Below are 15,471 nucleotides of genomic sequence, written 5' to 3'. Positions count from 1 at the left end.
CGTCTGATTTGTTTAAGCGCTCTGTAGGTAAGATGTGATTTACCTGATGAAGTGTCCAGCAGGGGGTCGAGGGGCAGATTAAGGTCGCCCCCTAGTATCAGTATTCCCTCCTGGAAAGAGAGCAATTGTCGTACTATAGCTCTCAGGAAAGGGACTTGTAACGAGTTGGGGCAATATATGTTTGCTAAGGTGATAGGTCTGTTTTTGAAGGTTCCTTTGAGAAAGACAAACCTCCCTTGTTCATCTAGCAGTGAGTCCGTGATTGTGATTGGCGAATTCTTGGATAGAAGTATAGATACTCCTTTAGACTTAGTTATGGGAGAGGTGGCGTGATAACCCTGAGGATAGTATGGACTAGACATTTTCGGTACATGTTTCGAGCAGAAGTGGGTTTCCTGCAGAAAGATAACTTCAGCTTTAGATTGTTTGGCATAAGATAGTACTCGGGAGCGTTTCTCAGGGGTGTTAAGGCCCCGAACATTCAGGGAAAGAATTTTGAGTGTAAGGTGGGCTGAATTGGATTGGGATCGTGGCATAGTAGCTGGATAGTGGGCCCTCAGGGTAGTTGAAGGGAAAAAACGGGGGGAAGCCAGAGACCCGAGCAGAAAAGGGGGGCGTAAAGCGGGGGTAGTGGTAGGAGGGGAGGAGAAGGGGGGATCTGTACGTGAAGGTGTGTGGAAGAGGAGGAGGAGGGGGGGGGGGGGAGATATGTGGAATGCGGAGGAAAATCTGTGAAGAAGGGGGGGTCCTAGGGTACTTCAAGGGAAGTTGTTGTGGCAACTACCGGTTGACGGGTTTGACCTGCAAACCTACGTCTAATATGGGAGGTAACCGGTAAGGATCAGCAAGACTACCAGAGTCTCCTGTTCGGGGGACAGAGGTCTGGGTACGGACCGAGAGGGGAGTTCTAGGTCCTGCCGAGGCTTCTAGAGTGGAGGAACAGGGGGAAAGGTAAGTGGGACTGGACCCAGGTGGGGGCAGTGTTCCCCCCCAAGGCCAGTCCACACGTGTGGCTTAGAACAACCATGGTGAGGCAAATATAATAGTCAGTAATTTGGCCACCGCGTCCCTCAGGTGGTCAGGTTAAGAGGACTTATACACGCAGCCTAAACATCAGAAATAGAGCAGCGGTGAACAATTCTAGGTGCGAGTTTGAACCCAAGGAGGTTCTGGGGTTTAAAGGGCGAAGAAGGTTACATTAAAGTGATGTTAAAGTGATACAGGGATATTATGAAAGGAGGAGTGGAATGTGAGTTAGAGCTGCTTGGGTGTCAACTATTCAGCAATCTATACAAATGTTGAGCTAGGTCCCAGGAATAGGGAAGCAACATAGAAAATAGAGTGAGCAAAAAGAAATAATTACATATAAAAGCACATAAACAACCGCCTGATATGTTTATAATCGACATATAATACCTGCAAACATTTTGGAGAGACTACTTCCCATCTGACAAACACGGTTAAGAGGTAACGCCTTGAACATAATATATGTGACAAAAATAGCATAGGTAACTGTAAAAGCTCGGGGAACAGCAATACGAACTGTTAATAGAGACATGTCGTGTCGTGTGGAGAGCTGGGGTGTAGAGAAGTGCCGACATTGGTACAACCTTCTCTTAGCACTCCATCTTACACAGAGAAATAATGCTAGAGTAGAGGAGGCCATAATCGGGTCCGAGCTCCAGTGGGTTTTAGTGGATCCGAGGACATGCGTGCCCTCCTAGAAATGGATAGGGACACGGCGGCAGCCGAGGTAAACAGAGGTTATTTTAAATCCGACAACCTGGTTAAGTGACCTCGTGTCGGGGGGGACTAAAAAAAAAGCTCTTTCTCGAGCAGGGCCTCCTCTTATCCGGCTACAATGGCTAACATACAATCTCGCAGCCCCTCTCCTTACAGACAAATAAAGCTCCCTACCCCCAGACGGAATTGGTGGGGATCTGAGCCTAAATCTCAGGGACACCAAATGCATATTCTCTATATAAAGGGGTATTAGATAAACAGAGAGAGAGGATAGAAAAAAGGGAAAGGAGGGGAGAAGAAAAGTGCGGAGAGGGGATCAGAAAGAAAAAGGTGAGGAATAATAAGGTAGAACAGGGTCGCAGGAATATAAATACAGAATAGAAGAACCAGCATAAAGAACGTTGCATTGACTTTTGCGTACACCTAGGAAACACTACTACAAGGCGGTCCAGGAGGTCAGGGCCAAGTCTTGAGCAGGGTTTCGTTGCTCTGAGGAAACTAAGCTCGCAGGTCTGATGCGTTCCTTTAGTGCCTGGCTGGATGGACCCAGGGGAGATGCATTGACCTGCTAGAAATTGTTACCCATACACATTCACATACACAACTTTGGATTGTCATAGGGTGAGAGGTGGTGGACGGGGGGATGAGGAGGCTGCATACTAAACTTGTATCCTGGGAGCCATGAGAAGTAAGTGAGGGACAACACTAGGTCTGTTGATGATCCAAGGATTAGACAGGCTAGGTGAGGCAGTACACTTGTTGAGTCTCTCGACTAAGCATTATAGGGACCATAGGGTCAGTCTCATTGTGTAGGTTAGAGCTGAGATCGGGGGGAGATAAACGGGTAGCAGAAAAACAGGGAGTAGAACACAGTACCTTAGAGTCAGAGTCAGATGGGAGCAGCAAACAATGGCGGGACGTCTAATTCAGTGAATCCGGGCCCTGCGGTGTGCCGGAGAGGCCGTGGGGCTTCCGTTCCTTGGTGCTCCGATATCTTGCGATGGCAAATGAGGGGGAGGGGATGGTGGCGGCGGCGGCCTAAGCTGAAGTTACCCGCTTCTGCTATGCCATCCATGGAGAAAGCACGGGAAAGCGTTGAGAGACGAAAGTCGCTGTACCAGTCTGGTAAGTCCACTGGCGGGATATCTAGCGTAAAGAAGAAGTGATCCAGGTCTTCTGGCACTCTGAGGATCGCTGTTTTGCCGTGGTGAGATGCTGTTAGGCCAAATGGAAACTTCCACCTGTAGACGATGGATCTTGCTCTCAAAGCTTCAAGAAGTGGGCGAAGTTCCCTCCTCCTCTGAAGGGTGATACCAGACAGATCCTGGTATATTTTAACCGTGGCACCCTGCACTGTGGCTTGAGCGTGTGTTCTGGCCGCATGTAGGATTTGCTCTTTGAGTTGAAAATCCATGAGGCAGCAAACCACATCCCGAGGGGGATCTGTCTCCCTCCCTCTGGGTCGCAAAGCTCTATGAATTCGTTTAAAGCTAATCTGAGTAGTGGGAGGGCGGTCAAGGATCTCGTTGAACAGCAGAGCAACAGTCTGGGATAGCTGGGAGGGTTCAATGGCCTCCGGGATACCTCTCACTCTGAGATTACAGCGTCTTCCACGGTTGTCTAAGTCCTCCAGGTGTCTGTTGATATCCCTGAGATGAACGGCATGGGACTCCGTTATCTGTTGGACGTGACATAAAGAAGTATCTTGCCTTGCTTGTATTGCTTCCACTTCCTCTACCCTTAATGTCATGGCATGTATATCAGACCGCATGTCAGATATCGCCGCCATTAGGGTACTTTTGATATCTGCGGCCACGCTGCGGAGGTCGTCTATGCTCACCGCTGCTGCTTGGCCAAGAGGCCGGTCAATACAGGGGCTGGCGGCGCGCACTGCTTCAGGTCTGTTAGGACTGGCACTCGGGGATCTACCGTTTCGCGCTTCTGCCTGGGAGGCCTGCATCCTACCTGAGGGCCGCGCACGGAATATCTCCGGAATTTGATGGGCGGAGAGGTCGTCGGATCCCCTAGGTGATCCGGACCGTGTAGCGGAGGTCGCTCTGGGTGTCCTCACCATGGCAGGGCAGAAAAGTGGGGTGAAATAGCTTAAGTAGCTGGCCTCGAGGACGGAGCTCCTGATCTAAGCGTCCATCTCGGATCAGATCCAGGCCACGCCCCCAACAGAAAGCTTTTGACTCTGTCTCTTGGCCTCATTTCTTCATTATTTGAAAGTGTTTGGGGTTCAGCCAACACTTCACTAACATTTTAAGTGCTTTATATTTGACTCCCGAAGCCCGGGTGTGACTTCAGGGTTATTACTCAGAGCCTTTCTTGATTTCCAAGACAGGCACAAGGAAGGGTTGCCCTCTATCCCCACTGATTTTCCAAAATAGCAATCGAAACCCTAGCAATAGCATTCAGGAATCACCCAGATATCCAAGCGTAAGTTGTGTCCCTCAAATGCACAAATGTGCACTTCTTGCATATGATATCCTCCTTTTTATTACATTGCCACTCATTTCCTTACCAAATGTCTGTCGACTTTTAGATGACTTTGGCAGCATATCTGGTCTTCATGTCAACATGTACAAGTCAAAATCCCTTAATATTAATGTTCCAGGGGCAGGGCTTGACCTCGTAGAAGATGGTTGCCTAACTTGAGAGCTCCCGCTGACAAGGATATTCAACTGACTAAATCAGAAGCTTTTTGCCCATCTAAGCGCCCCGAAAACTATGGGAACTTCCTCCAGAAGTTCCTCGGCATCGAGGTCCCACTCACCACACAATTTGTCGGGACGACCAAGCCAAAACATCCTGGAGATGTTCAGGACCCAGGTGGGAAATATGGCGCCCGCCTCTTCCTCCTCACAAGGCCCTCAGAGATCATCTGCCAGTTCAATAGGGGCTACTCATATCGAGCCTATGCCACCAACTGGACCATCCTGCATGATCTCCGTTCCATGGCAGCTGATATCAAAGATACTCTGATGGCCGCCGTTACAGACTTGAGGATTGACATACAAACACAGGCAGAATACAAGCAGTGGAAAAAACGGCAACTCAGCATTCTGCAGAGATTCATAAGAATTAATTGACTCTGGATACCCACACCCATCAACTTCGGAAGTAAACCCTCACCTGGAGGACCTAGACAACGTTCGCAGATGCCACAACATTCGCCTGAGAGGCCTATCAGAGACCATTGCACCGGAACACCTACAAGCTGAAGTCAACGGCATCTTCAACTCCTCACTGGAAAGACTGCGAAAAGTCCAGATTGTCATGAAACAGATTCACTGGGTGCTGAGACTGAGGGGGAAGGAAGACGATCCCCCGAGAGATGTGATATACTGCATTGTGGACTACTGCCTCAAAGATGAGATCCCGAGGAGAGCTTGCATAATGGCGTGGAAATCCGCCTTTTCCAAGATCTCTCTAGCATCAAACTGCAACTACAGCGAGAACTATGACCCCTTCTTGAAGCGCTCAGAACAAAGGGTGTCACCTATCATTGGTAATTCCCCTTCGGTCTCTCAGCATCCACACAGGGATGCACCGCACTCCTCAGAGTGCCGGAAGACCTCTGACATTTCTACTTCACGCTGGGGATCCCGTTCATGGAGTTACCAGAGTGGTATGCGGAATACCATTCACTGCTACCAAACCAAGCACCATCACAACCTGAGACTCATGATGTTCGTTATTGCAGACATTGCACCCCCTCCGAAGCCAGAGCACATCACCCAGGACCGCATTCTCTCTCTGATGACAGCCCGATGAAACCTCCACACTCGCGCAAAGCCAGGAGAGATTTTTAACAGATCGTCCACCCTTCAAGAACTCTGAGAGATGTTCATTGCAAGTTCTAGTTCCCTTTCTTTTTACAACATTTCCTGACCATGTTCTCTACTACGCAGACTGTTCACTGTGTAGCCGCCAACCTTTAATGTTTTTGCCTTTTCACTCTAGACCCACAAGACAGACTGCCTGAGGTACTATCTGCTTATCCAAGATGGGCTTCCGACCTGCATTTCACCTACACACGTACCCGCACAGGAGATCTCCCATGCAGGAACTGGTAAGTGCTGTGCTTATGGTAACGACGACTGCATTTGTCCAAACACACTCTGGACTGGCTTGCCTTGGGAGATTACATTATATCCGCTGCTTGGGACATGCACCTACACTTGACACATATGGTTTGAATATGGAAAATTGGAATCAATATCCTTTTACCATGCGTTAATCTGTTTCTGTTATCCTCTCATGTTATTGAAGATCTACTGGCGCAACAGATAAGTGTATAGAGATATGTTTGAGAGGGAGGGACCCAGATGATGGGATGCAAGTCCATGATGGATACTGTTAACCATAGCATTATCCCCCCACTCCCGTAAGCCTAATTCTATAATAGACTCATAGAGAACATTATGAGTCGTACAAGCAATACTTGCTAACTTCCACAATAGTTCCAACATGGAGTGCGTGGATGTGGTTCTGATCCCGTCCCTCTATACCATGTAAAATGCTTGATATATGTCAGAGAAACTGGATAGATACACACGAAATGCCATGCCGGTTTTGATTCCAGATGGCGTATGTTAGAGATCCCAGACACTTGTGGGTCACTTTACTCTATATGATTTGATAGACCACACAGTCAGGTATATATTAGGAAATTGTGGTGATCAGATGACAGTCCCCTTACTTCCCAGGGAAATAATATGGTCTCTAAGATGTGCCCAGACAGTTATCCAGATGACCCCGGCACAACAGACACAGCCTGTCTCGTCCATCTATACGTCAGGTGACAAATGTCGAGCGCAAGACCCTATACAATTATATAGCGCACTTAGGGTCAAGATTACATTTTTTTTTTTTACACGAACCCCGCACCCACAGCATATGGTCAGTTCCCTACCTATAAGGAATGCTGACAGATTGCAGTCATAAAGTGCTGTTGTCATTAACCCCAAACATCAAGACCACTTCGATGTTCATTATTAACACGACAAGATGACAGGCTTCATTGCCGACACTCTCTGACCGCAGCACTACTGTATGATTCTAGCACTTTGTCCAATTTAAGCTGAAGATTATATCCCCACAAACTAGAAGGAAAAGGCCAGACTCCTGCTTAACATGGGGATGTTTATTCACTAAACAGTGTTAGTTACTTCAGTTAGGCAATATTTGTTAATATCACTAATTATTATTAAAGGAATGCCTTTTTATTCTCTAATTCATGATCCTATCTTATATTGCGGTTAGTAAGTTCTAATGTTAATCTTTTCATAATTCATGTTATTTGATATCGGATCCCAACCACTCATAGGTTTTTATAACTCAATATTATAAATGTCCAAACTCGATTGGTGGCTGATATTAATACAACATCTGTAATTAAGATTGGAAACAGGTCACCACGAAAGTCCATAACACAATGTCCAAATACCAGGCCTATCATACCACCAACTCAACCCGGCTTGACACCAACCGATTATGATCATCACGTCACAAATTCCTATTCCCAGACAAGTCTTGTTAGTTAGTTAGTCTTAAGCCGCGTACACACGGGCGGACTGTCTGTCCAACTTAGTCCGCCGAAACACATTTCAGCGGACAGTCCGCTCGTGTGTGGGCTTCAGCTGACTTTTTCAGCGTGCAGTCTGGCGGACTAAGTATTTCGGAATTTCCGTAATATTGTCCGTCCAACTTTGGTTTCAGCGGACAGTCCGCTCGTGAGTAGGCTAGTTCGACGGACTAAGTATGGCGCATGCTCAGAAAGGATTTACACGGCGAAAGGTTGCATTGCTGTGTATTGGACGTCCTATTTCTAGTCCCGTCGTACGTGCTGTACACGTCATCGCGCAAGCTTTCGACGGACTGTTTGTTCATCGTGTGTGGTCAAGTCCGTTCATTCGAAAGTAGGACTGACTGTCCGTCGGATTGTCTGACGGACTTAGTTGGCCAGACAGTCCGCCCGTGTGTACGCGGCTTTAGGTTAGTCTTCTTAGAAGAATATAATTAACTACGAAGGGATTCTCCATTCCCCAACAGTGCATCACACTGTGCACCCTGGCTTCCCAAACATAAAACATCAACTGTCAGTGGGTCCCAATATGTACTGACTGGTTACATCTTCTGCTAGTTTTGACCTCTCTCCCCACACAGTGTTATAAATGTACTAATCTATTTTAGTAATTTCACTGACCTACTCCGGCGTTACCTGTCAACAGGTGTACACTTACTTCGGATTGGCAGGCAGGCTCGTGATTCCTCGGATATACTACGGGGATTCCAAACACTGAATACCCAAATGTTTTCAGCACTAACCACACTGACGCCCCTGCCCTGCCCAAACACATATCTCCCCCTAGTTATTGCTTTCAAAACCCCCTCTTTACACAAAAGGTTCAGACCAGGTATTAATATCCCAGATTAGACCTCGATTTAGCACCTGGGAACCAGTTCCCAACACATGTAATATACGTAGGTATACTTTAGTACTTTATCAGATCTACACGCTCATAACCTCAGCATGCCAATAACCACAGTGAGTAACTCACAGGCCGTGCACGACAACAACTATAATCTATAACTATCAAATTCTTATTTCCCAATGGCAGTACATGCAACCTCTAGTGGATCAAAAACCAAAGGGGTATCTATCCTTTTTGCAAAAAGTTTCCATTTCAGATCACAGAATCACTCCTCGATGAAAATGGCAGATTCCTTTTCATCAAGGGATCATTATACGGTAAATGCCTAACCCTAGCCAATCTTTATGCTCTCAATTTTAAACAAGTACCTTTCTTCAGAAACACCCTAGAAAAACTAACTGATTTCCTGGAAGGCTCATTAATACTGGGTGGAGACTTTATTGTCCCATTCAATCCACTGGTCGACACGTCTTCTGGCAAGTTTAAATTACCTTTCAGAGTACTACAAGCAATTAAAAACTTCTCCAAGACGTATCACTCCACGACACATGGCGCGCTCTAAATCCCAATGTTAAAGATTACACATTTTACTAAAACCCTCATGACCGCTACTCCAGACTAGATTACCTGCTCTCAACGCAAATAGATTTACCCATGCTCCTAATGACAACTATCGAACCAATGTTCATTTCAGACCACAACCCTATTACAATGCACATCGAATTCCCAACCATATGGCCACATTCCCCAATATGGCGTCTAAACCCGTCCTTGCTTACGGACAGCTTCTCGGCCCAAAAAATACAAGACAGGCTCACACAATACTTTACAGAAAAAGACTCTCCATACACTCCCCCACTGATACAATGGGAAGCACACAAATGTTCTATTCGGGGAGAATTCATGGTCATAGCAACAAAAAAACGACAAGAGAAACAAGCACACATCCTACAACTTTCAGAACGCATACCCAACTTGGAAAGGGCACACAAAAGGACCCACACAATATCCACTCTACAAACACTGATGCAAGCCAGGGTGGAGTTAATGGATGAACTAAATAAGAAAATAACACATACATATATCCTATTAAGAAAATTGTTCTATGAATATGGAAATAAAGCAGGTAGGCTCCTAGCCAGAGCATTAAGAATGAAAAAAAGCTACCACCACAATTCATTGTATACATGATACGACAAGGAAAAAACAACCGCTATCTGCAATGGAATTTGACACAGTAATCAAACAACTAAACCCAGGCAAAAGTCCAGGAGCAGATGGGCTGACGGTAGGGTATTACAAAGCATTTCTGGATATGCTTAAACTACATTTCATTAAGGCATTTAATACTCTATCCTCAAATACCCCACCACCCAGGGACCTTCTTATGGCTCATATCACTGTAATTCCAAAACCTAACAAAGACCCTACTTCGATCTCCAATTACAGACCAATTTCACTATTAAATGTAGACCTCAAAATACATGCAAAAATGTTAGCTAACAGACTTCTGCCCCTATTACCCAACATAATTTCGCTGGATCAAGTGGCTTTTGTTCCAGGGAGAGGCAAGTGACAACACTCTCAAAGCACTCAATATTCATAAATGACTAACTTCAACTCAACAACACAGTTTTTTCCTTTCCTTGGATGTGGAGAAGGCATTCGACAGGGTGGCATGGGACTATATGACAGAAGTGCTTCAAAAAATCGGCATACGAGATCGTATGTTACAATTCATTCTGGTCTTATACTCTGCCCAGACGGCTAGAGTCCCAGTTAATGGCCATTTGTCGACTGCCTTCTTCCTCTACAACGGAACATGCCAAGGATTCCCTCTCTCCCCGCTAATATTTGTTCTCACCATTAAACCTTTACTTCTACACATCAAGGAAAACCCTTACATTAAAGGTTTTATGATTGCTCAGACCAAATGCAAACTTGCAGCATTTGAGGACGATATTTTATTGCTCTTAAAAGAGCCACACATCACGATACCCAACCTTCTCAAAGACTTGTCCTTTTTTGACACTTTAGCAAACTTACGAATAAACTTTGCTAAGTCAGAAGCACTAAATGTGTCCTTGACAAAAGAAGTACAAGCACAGTCCCAAGCAAACTTTCTATTTTCATGGAATAAAAAATCAATCACCTACCTCGGAATCCAAATCCTGACCCACCTATTGGACTTATATAGCCTGAACTATCTCCCGATTCTTCAAAATATTCAGACAGTCCTCAAATCATGGTAAACAGGATTATTCTTGTGGTTTGGCTGCTATTGTTAAAATGAACGTTCTACCAAAAATCGTTTACACCCTACAGATGCTCCCTATCCCAATTCCACAAACCTTCTTTGCTTTGTTCCGCAAATCTTGCACAGAATTTATTTTGGGTAAACAACGATTCAGACTAAGCTTTGATAGATTATCCCTTACTAAATCAAAGGGTGGTCTGGGTTTCCCGAATGTCCGCAAATATTATTGGGCTAGTCAATTAGCGAGAGTTGTGGATTGGAATGGACACACGAGTACCAAAGCAAGGATTCACATTGAAAATGTCTTCTCACCCATACCGCTCAAGCAATTGCCTTGGATCGCCACTTCCCATTACCCAAAACAATGCAAACAACATCCACTAATTGGTAACACACTGCTAACCTTTAACAAATTGTGCCACCACTTCAAAATTACATCTACACCAGGCCCACTGACACTGGTGTGTCACAACCCAGACTTTGCCCTGGGAATGGACCACACCATTCTTAATAGCATAAAATCCCAATCTGATGTAAGATCAGGACACTTATTCTCAGGAGGTCAGCTGTTACCCGCATCCACATTCGTAAACAAGAAAGACGACCATCAGATCCCATGCTGGACTGCACACAACTCCGTCATTTCTTAACCGATCCCAAGACATGCACAGCATACTCGAGAATACACTCACCTTTTGAAAAGCTCGGCACCAGCTCGGAACCACAGCGACAGTGCTGGGACAAGGTAATTTAGTGCCCAGGGCGAAGACACCAAACTGTGCCCCCTCCAAAAAAAAGAAAACATTGAGCACTAATCGGCATACTTAGCCCTAAGCACAAATAATACCCCCATCATCCTTACTAGCATAAATTCTCCCCCCATCCCCATTTCTAACAGCCCCAATATTTGCTCTCCTAGCACAAATCCCCCCATCACCTCTTCTAGCACAGCCCTTCCCCCCAATCCCCCTCCTAGCACAAATCCTCTTCCCCTCCATCTCCACGGCACAAATTATTTTTCCCCAACCCCACCCCCACAGAACAAATGCCCCTCCTGGCAAAAATGATTACCCCCCAGCACACATCTTACCCCGTCACCCTCCAAAATCCCTCTCCTAGCACAAATCCTCCCCACAAATTTCCCCGATAGAACAAATACCTCAAATCATCCCTACTAGCATATATCCCCCCCCCCATCCCCATTTCTGACAGCCCCAATATTTCCTATCCTAGCACAAATCCCCCCATTACCTGCCCCCTTCCCCCAAATACCTCTACTAGAAAAAAATCTTATCCTGGCACCCCTCAAATTCCCCATCCCAGCAGAACACCCCCATAATTCACTTCCTAGCACAACAGCACAAATACAGCCCCCCCCCCCCCCCCACATTGATTCCACTTAGAAGAAATGATTTTCTCCCTATAAATACTCTCATTCCTCCCCTTGTGTCCTCAGTGCAGCTCTCCCTTCCCTCAGCTTGGCAGCAGCTTTCCTCACACACACACGGACCTCAGATGCAGTGCAGCACATTGCTCTGTGATGCCCATCTTCCCACGTTCCTCCTCATGTTGTCAGAGCTGAGGAGGAGCCGATTTCTAAACTTGCCTGTGCGGTAGCTAGCTGTAGAGTAAACGCTGCTGAAGGGGCCTGGGATCACGGCTCAGAGATGCCCGCCTCCAACCCACACTACTTTCCACTTCCAGCTAGAGCCAGGCTCCTTGGCTCCTCTAGGTTGCAGCACAGTCACAGATCTGCTCTCCTCTGAGTCCTCCCACCCTGCCTCCTCACGCTGCTGGCCGGGGCTACGAGGCTCCTCCGCAGGGGGTGTGAACAGTGAATCTGACAGGGAAGGGAGAGGAAGCCAGGGCATGTTGTGCCAGATGCAGGAACGCACTCGGCACACTTACAGGCAATTTTTCAGCTGGCTAGTGTGTATAATGACACAGGTTTGAAGCACATTGCCGGGACTTCACTTGCGCCCCCCCTCCTATAGAAAATCGTACCGCCCAGGGCATCTGCCCCTTCCGCCCCTGCCTTGTACCGGCCCTGCACAGCAACACCTGATCTCCGTCATCTATGCCCTCCTATTTGAGGAATACACTACCAAATCAAACATTGCGATGTTGAAATGGGAAAAGGAACTCTCTATAGACCTCTGAAAATGAGTGGGCAAAAATGTACTTCCATATACACAAGGGTTCGGTGAATGTATCAGTACAGGAAAATGGTTTTAAAATGTTCTCGAGATGGTACAATGACCCACTCAAACTACACAAACTTAACCCCTTGATCCCATCCACATGTTGGAGATGCCAATCCCGAGAGGGCTCACTTCTACACAATTGGTGGGAAAAGTATTGGACAGACATACACCATCTCACAACACAAATTACCACTCTCACATTAGACTTCTCGCCAGTCCAACTACTTCTTCATCATTCCACACTCTCTAAACAACTATACCACCAGTCCCTGGCTTTACATTTACCAAATGCTGCCAAAATGTGTATTACTGTACACTGGAAAACTCAACTGGAATGGATTACAACTGTGAACAGGATTGCTGAGATGGAAAACCTTGTACACCAGGCCAACAACTCCTCCGCGACATTCCGGAACACATGAGCATGTTGGCACCATTTTCAGTAAACAATAGAGTATAGCCACCTTCTAAACTGATTAGCTGTACCAAGTAGCAGAAAGGTGGTTATAGATTAGGAGAACGATCCACATGATTGCGAGACTTTATCTCCTCCCTCCTTTCATCTCACCTCTATAGTGTATGCTGTGTGGTTAATCCATACAGCAATGGAGCTCATGAGTCTCCTCGAGATTCGAGCAGGACTCGAAATACAAACTAGAATTGTTCCCTCTAAGATCAGTACATTGGACAACTCACGGTGACATTCTCTTAACCCCCCCCCAAGCCCCCATCTAGGGAGATAACTTTTGAAACAGATGACCCGGTTTAGTAATAGGTTCAGGTGGGCTCTCCTATACACCCCACCTAGATTTTTCCTATTGCTCAGAGAGGCATTTTATTGCTCCAGTTACTTTACAGGATTGTTATAGGTCCAAAGACCACAGTCCAGCAGGCCTGACTTATATTAGCTTGTTGTAAACCATAAAGCCCGACAAACTAAATAGTGCTCCAGCAGGTTCACTCATGAGGCCTGACATCCACTTGAGTTTCACCCGTTACTAACTAAAAGAAGTTCCACATGCTAGTAATTTAACACCTCCACCAGGCTTATTTATTTGACAATAACTAGTTATCACACTAGTGGTGCAGTACCCGACAAAATAACGTAGAAGTCACAGGTGAAATAATATGACATAAGAAATAACAAGTCAATTTACTATCTGATACTCTTGAGTGAACCTGTGGGTAAATAAATATTACTTTCACCTGCTTTGATATTCTTGTTTTGTACATTTTGTAACACTATGGGGGTTATTTATGAAAGGCAAATCCACTTTGCACTGAAAGTGCACTTGGAAGTGCAGTCGCTCTAAATCTAAGGGGTAGATCTGAAATGAGTGGAAGCTCTGATGATTTTATCATCCAATCATGTGCAAGCTAAAATGCTGTTTTTTATTTTCCTTGCATGTCCCCCTCGGATCTACAGCGACTTTACTTCCAAGTGCACTTGCAGTGCAAACTGGATTTTCCTTTAGTAAATAACCCCCTATGTATTAACATGAGTAATGTTTCTATATTAAGATGATGTTCATGTACATTTCTATTCTGTTTCAATAAACTTCTTTTTAAAAAAAAAATATTAATGTTCCAGACTCTCTAGTCTCTCGGTTGAAGGAATACTTTATATTCTCCTGGAGTGAATCCACCATACCTTATTTGGGAATGCACTTCCCATCCAAGATAGATCAAATATACCCTACAAATTTTCCTCCAATTTATAAAAAGCTGCAGACAGATCTAGGTCACTTGTTTCAACTCAACCTGCCATGGTGGGGAAGGGTGCAGTCTATTAAGATGACATTACTTCCACAAATTCTCAACCTCTTTCGTTCCCTACCCATACCCATTAATAAGGATCAATTGCAACACTTCCAGGTGAAGATTATAGATTTTTTCTGAGGCACAAAGGGGTACCAATTAGCAGAAGGGGTCCTCTTTCGAGCCCAGAAAAAAGGGACTAGGACTGCCAAACTTACTCTGGTAATACCAACCTGCTCAGTTGGCCCAAATGTCCGTTATCTATTCTCGTGCTGCTAAACCCAATTGGGTGTGCACATGGAAAGACAGGTGGTACCACCATTCACACTGGATTACCTGATGTGGTGTCACCCAAGAAAGCACCTTGCGATTCTCGCTCCAACGCTCTTTATCCTTGTAGGATGGACTCAAAGATCATCCAGAGTTGGTATCTCCTATTCACCCTCTAGACCACCTCTTCTAATTTCCCCCAGGTATGAACATCAGGGCCTTTGAATGGTAGCTAAACAAGGGGTTGAACAGGATTTGTCACTTCTTTACTTCAACAGGACTATTCACCCTAAGCCACTGTATCAATAAACTTGAAATACTAATGACTTCAAAGTTTAGATTTCAACAAATTTCACACATTTTACAGTCCACTTTACCACCCATCATCACACCATACGAACAAAGGTCTGGTCAGAGTATGGAGTCACTCTCCACAGTTCAAATTAAATATAGCTATATGGTGGCCTGGGAAAAGGACCTTCACCAGGAATAGGAGTTGGATGACTGGCATAGAGTGGTCACATGTGCATATCAAGAAATCCTCAATATGTCTCTAATGGATCCTACCAGATTAGTAAAGTTGTACCCATCGGCCTCTCCTCTCTGTTTTAGAGGATGTTCACACATGGGATCAATGTTACACATATGGTGGGAATGTTCAAAACTCAAAAGGATTTTTACAATAATTAGAAAGATTACAGGACTGTTCATCCCAAAGTCCCTTCACATAGCACTCCTAAACTTCCCAGTAGAAAAGACTTCTAAAAGCAAGAGGCGCCTAATTAATTTTACCCTTCTA

Source organism: Lithobates pipiens, unplaced genomic scaffold, assembly GCF_037356315.1.
Source record: "Lithobates pipiens isolate NorthernLeopardFrog02 unplaced genomic scaffold, aLitPip1_a1.2 Scaffold_8, whole genome shotgun sequence".
In the NCBI taxonomy this organism is placed as follows: domain Eukaryota; kingdom Metazoa; phylum Chordata; class Amphibia; order Anura; family Ranidae; genus Lithobates; species Lithobates pipiens.
This window is presented reverse-complemented; position numbering follows the sequence as displayed.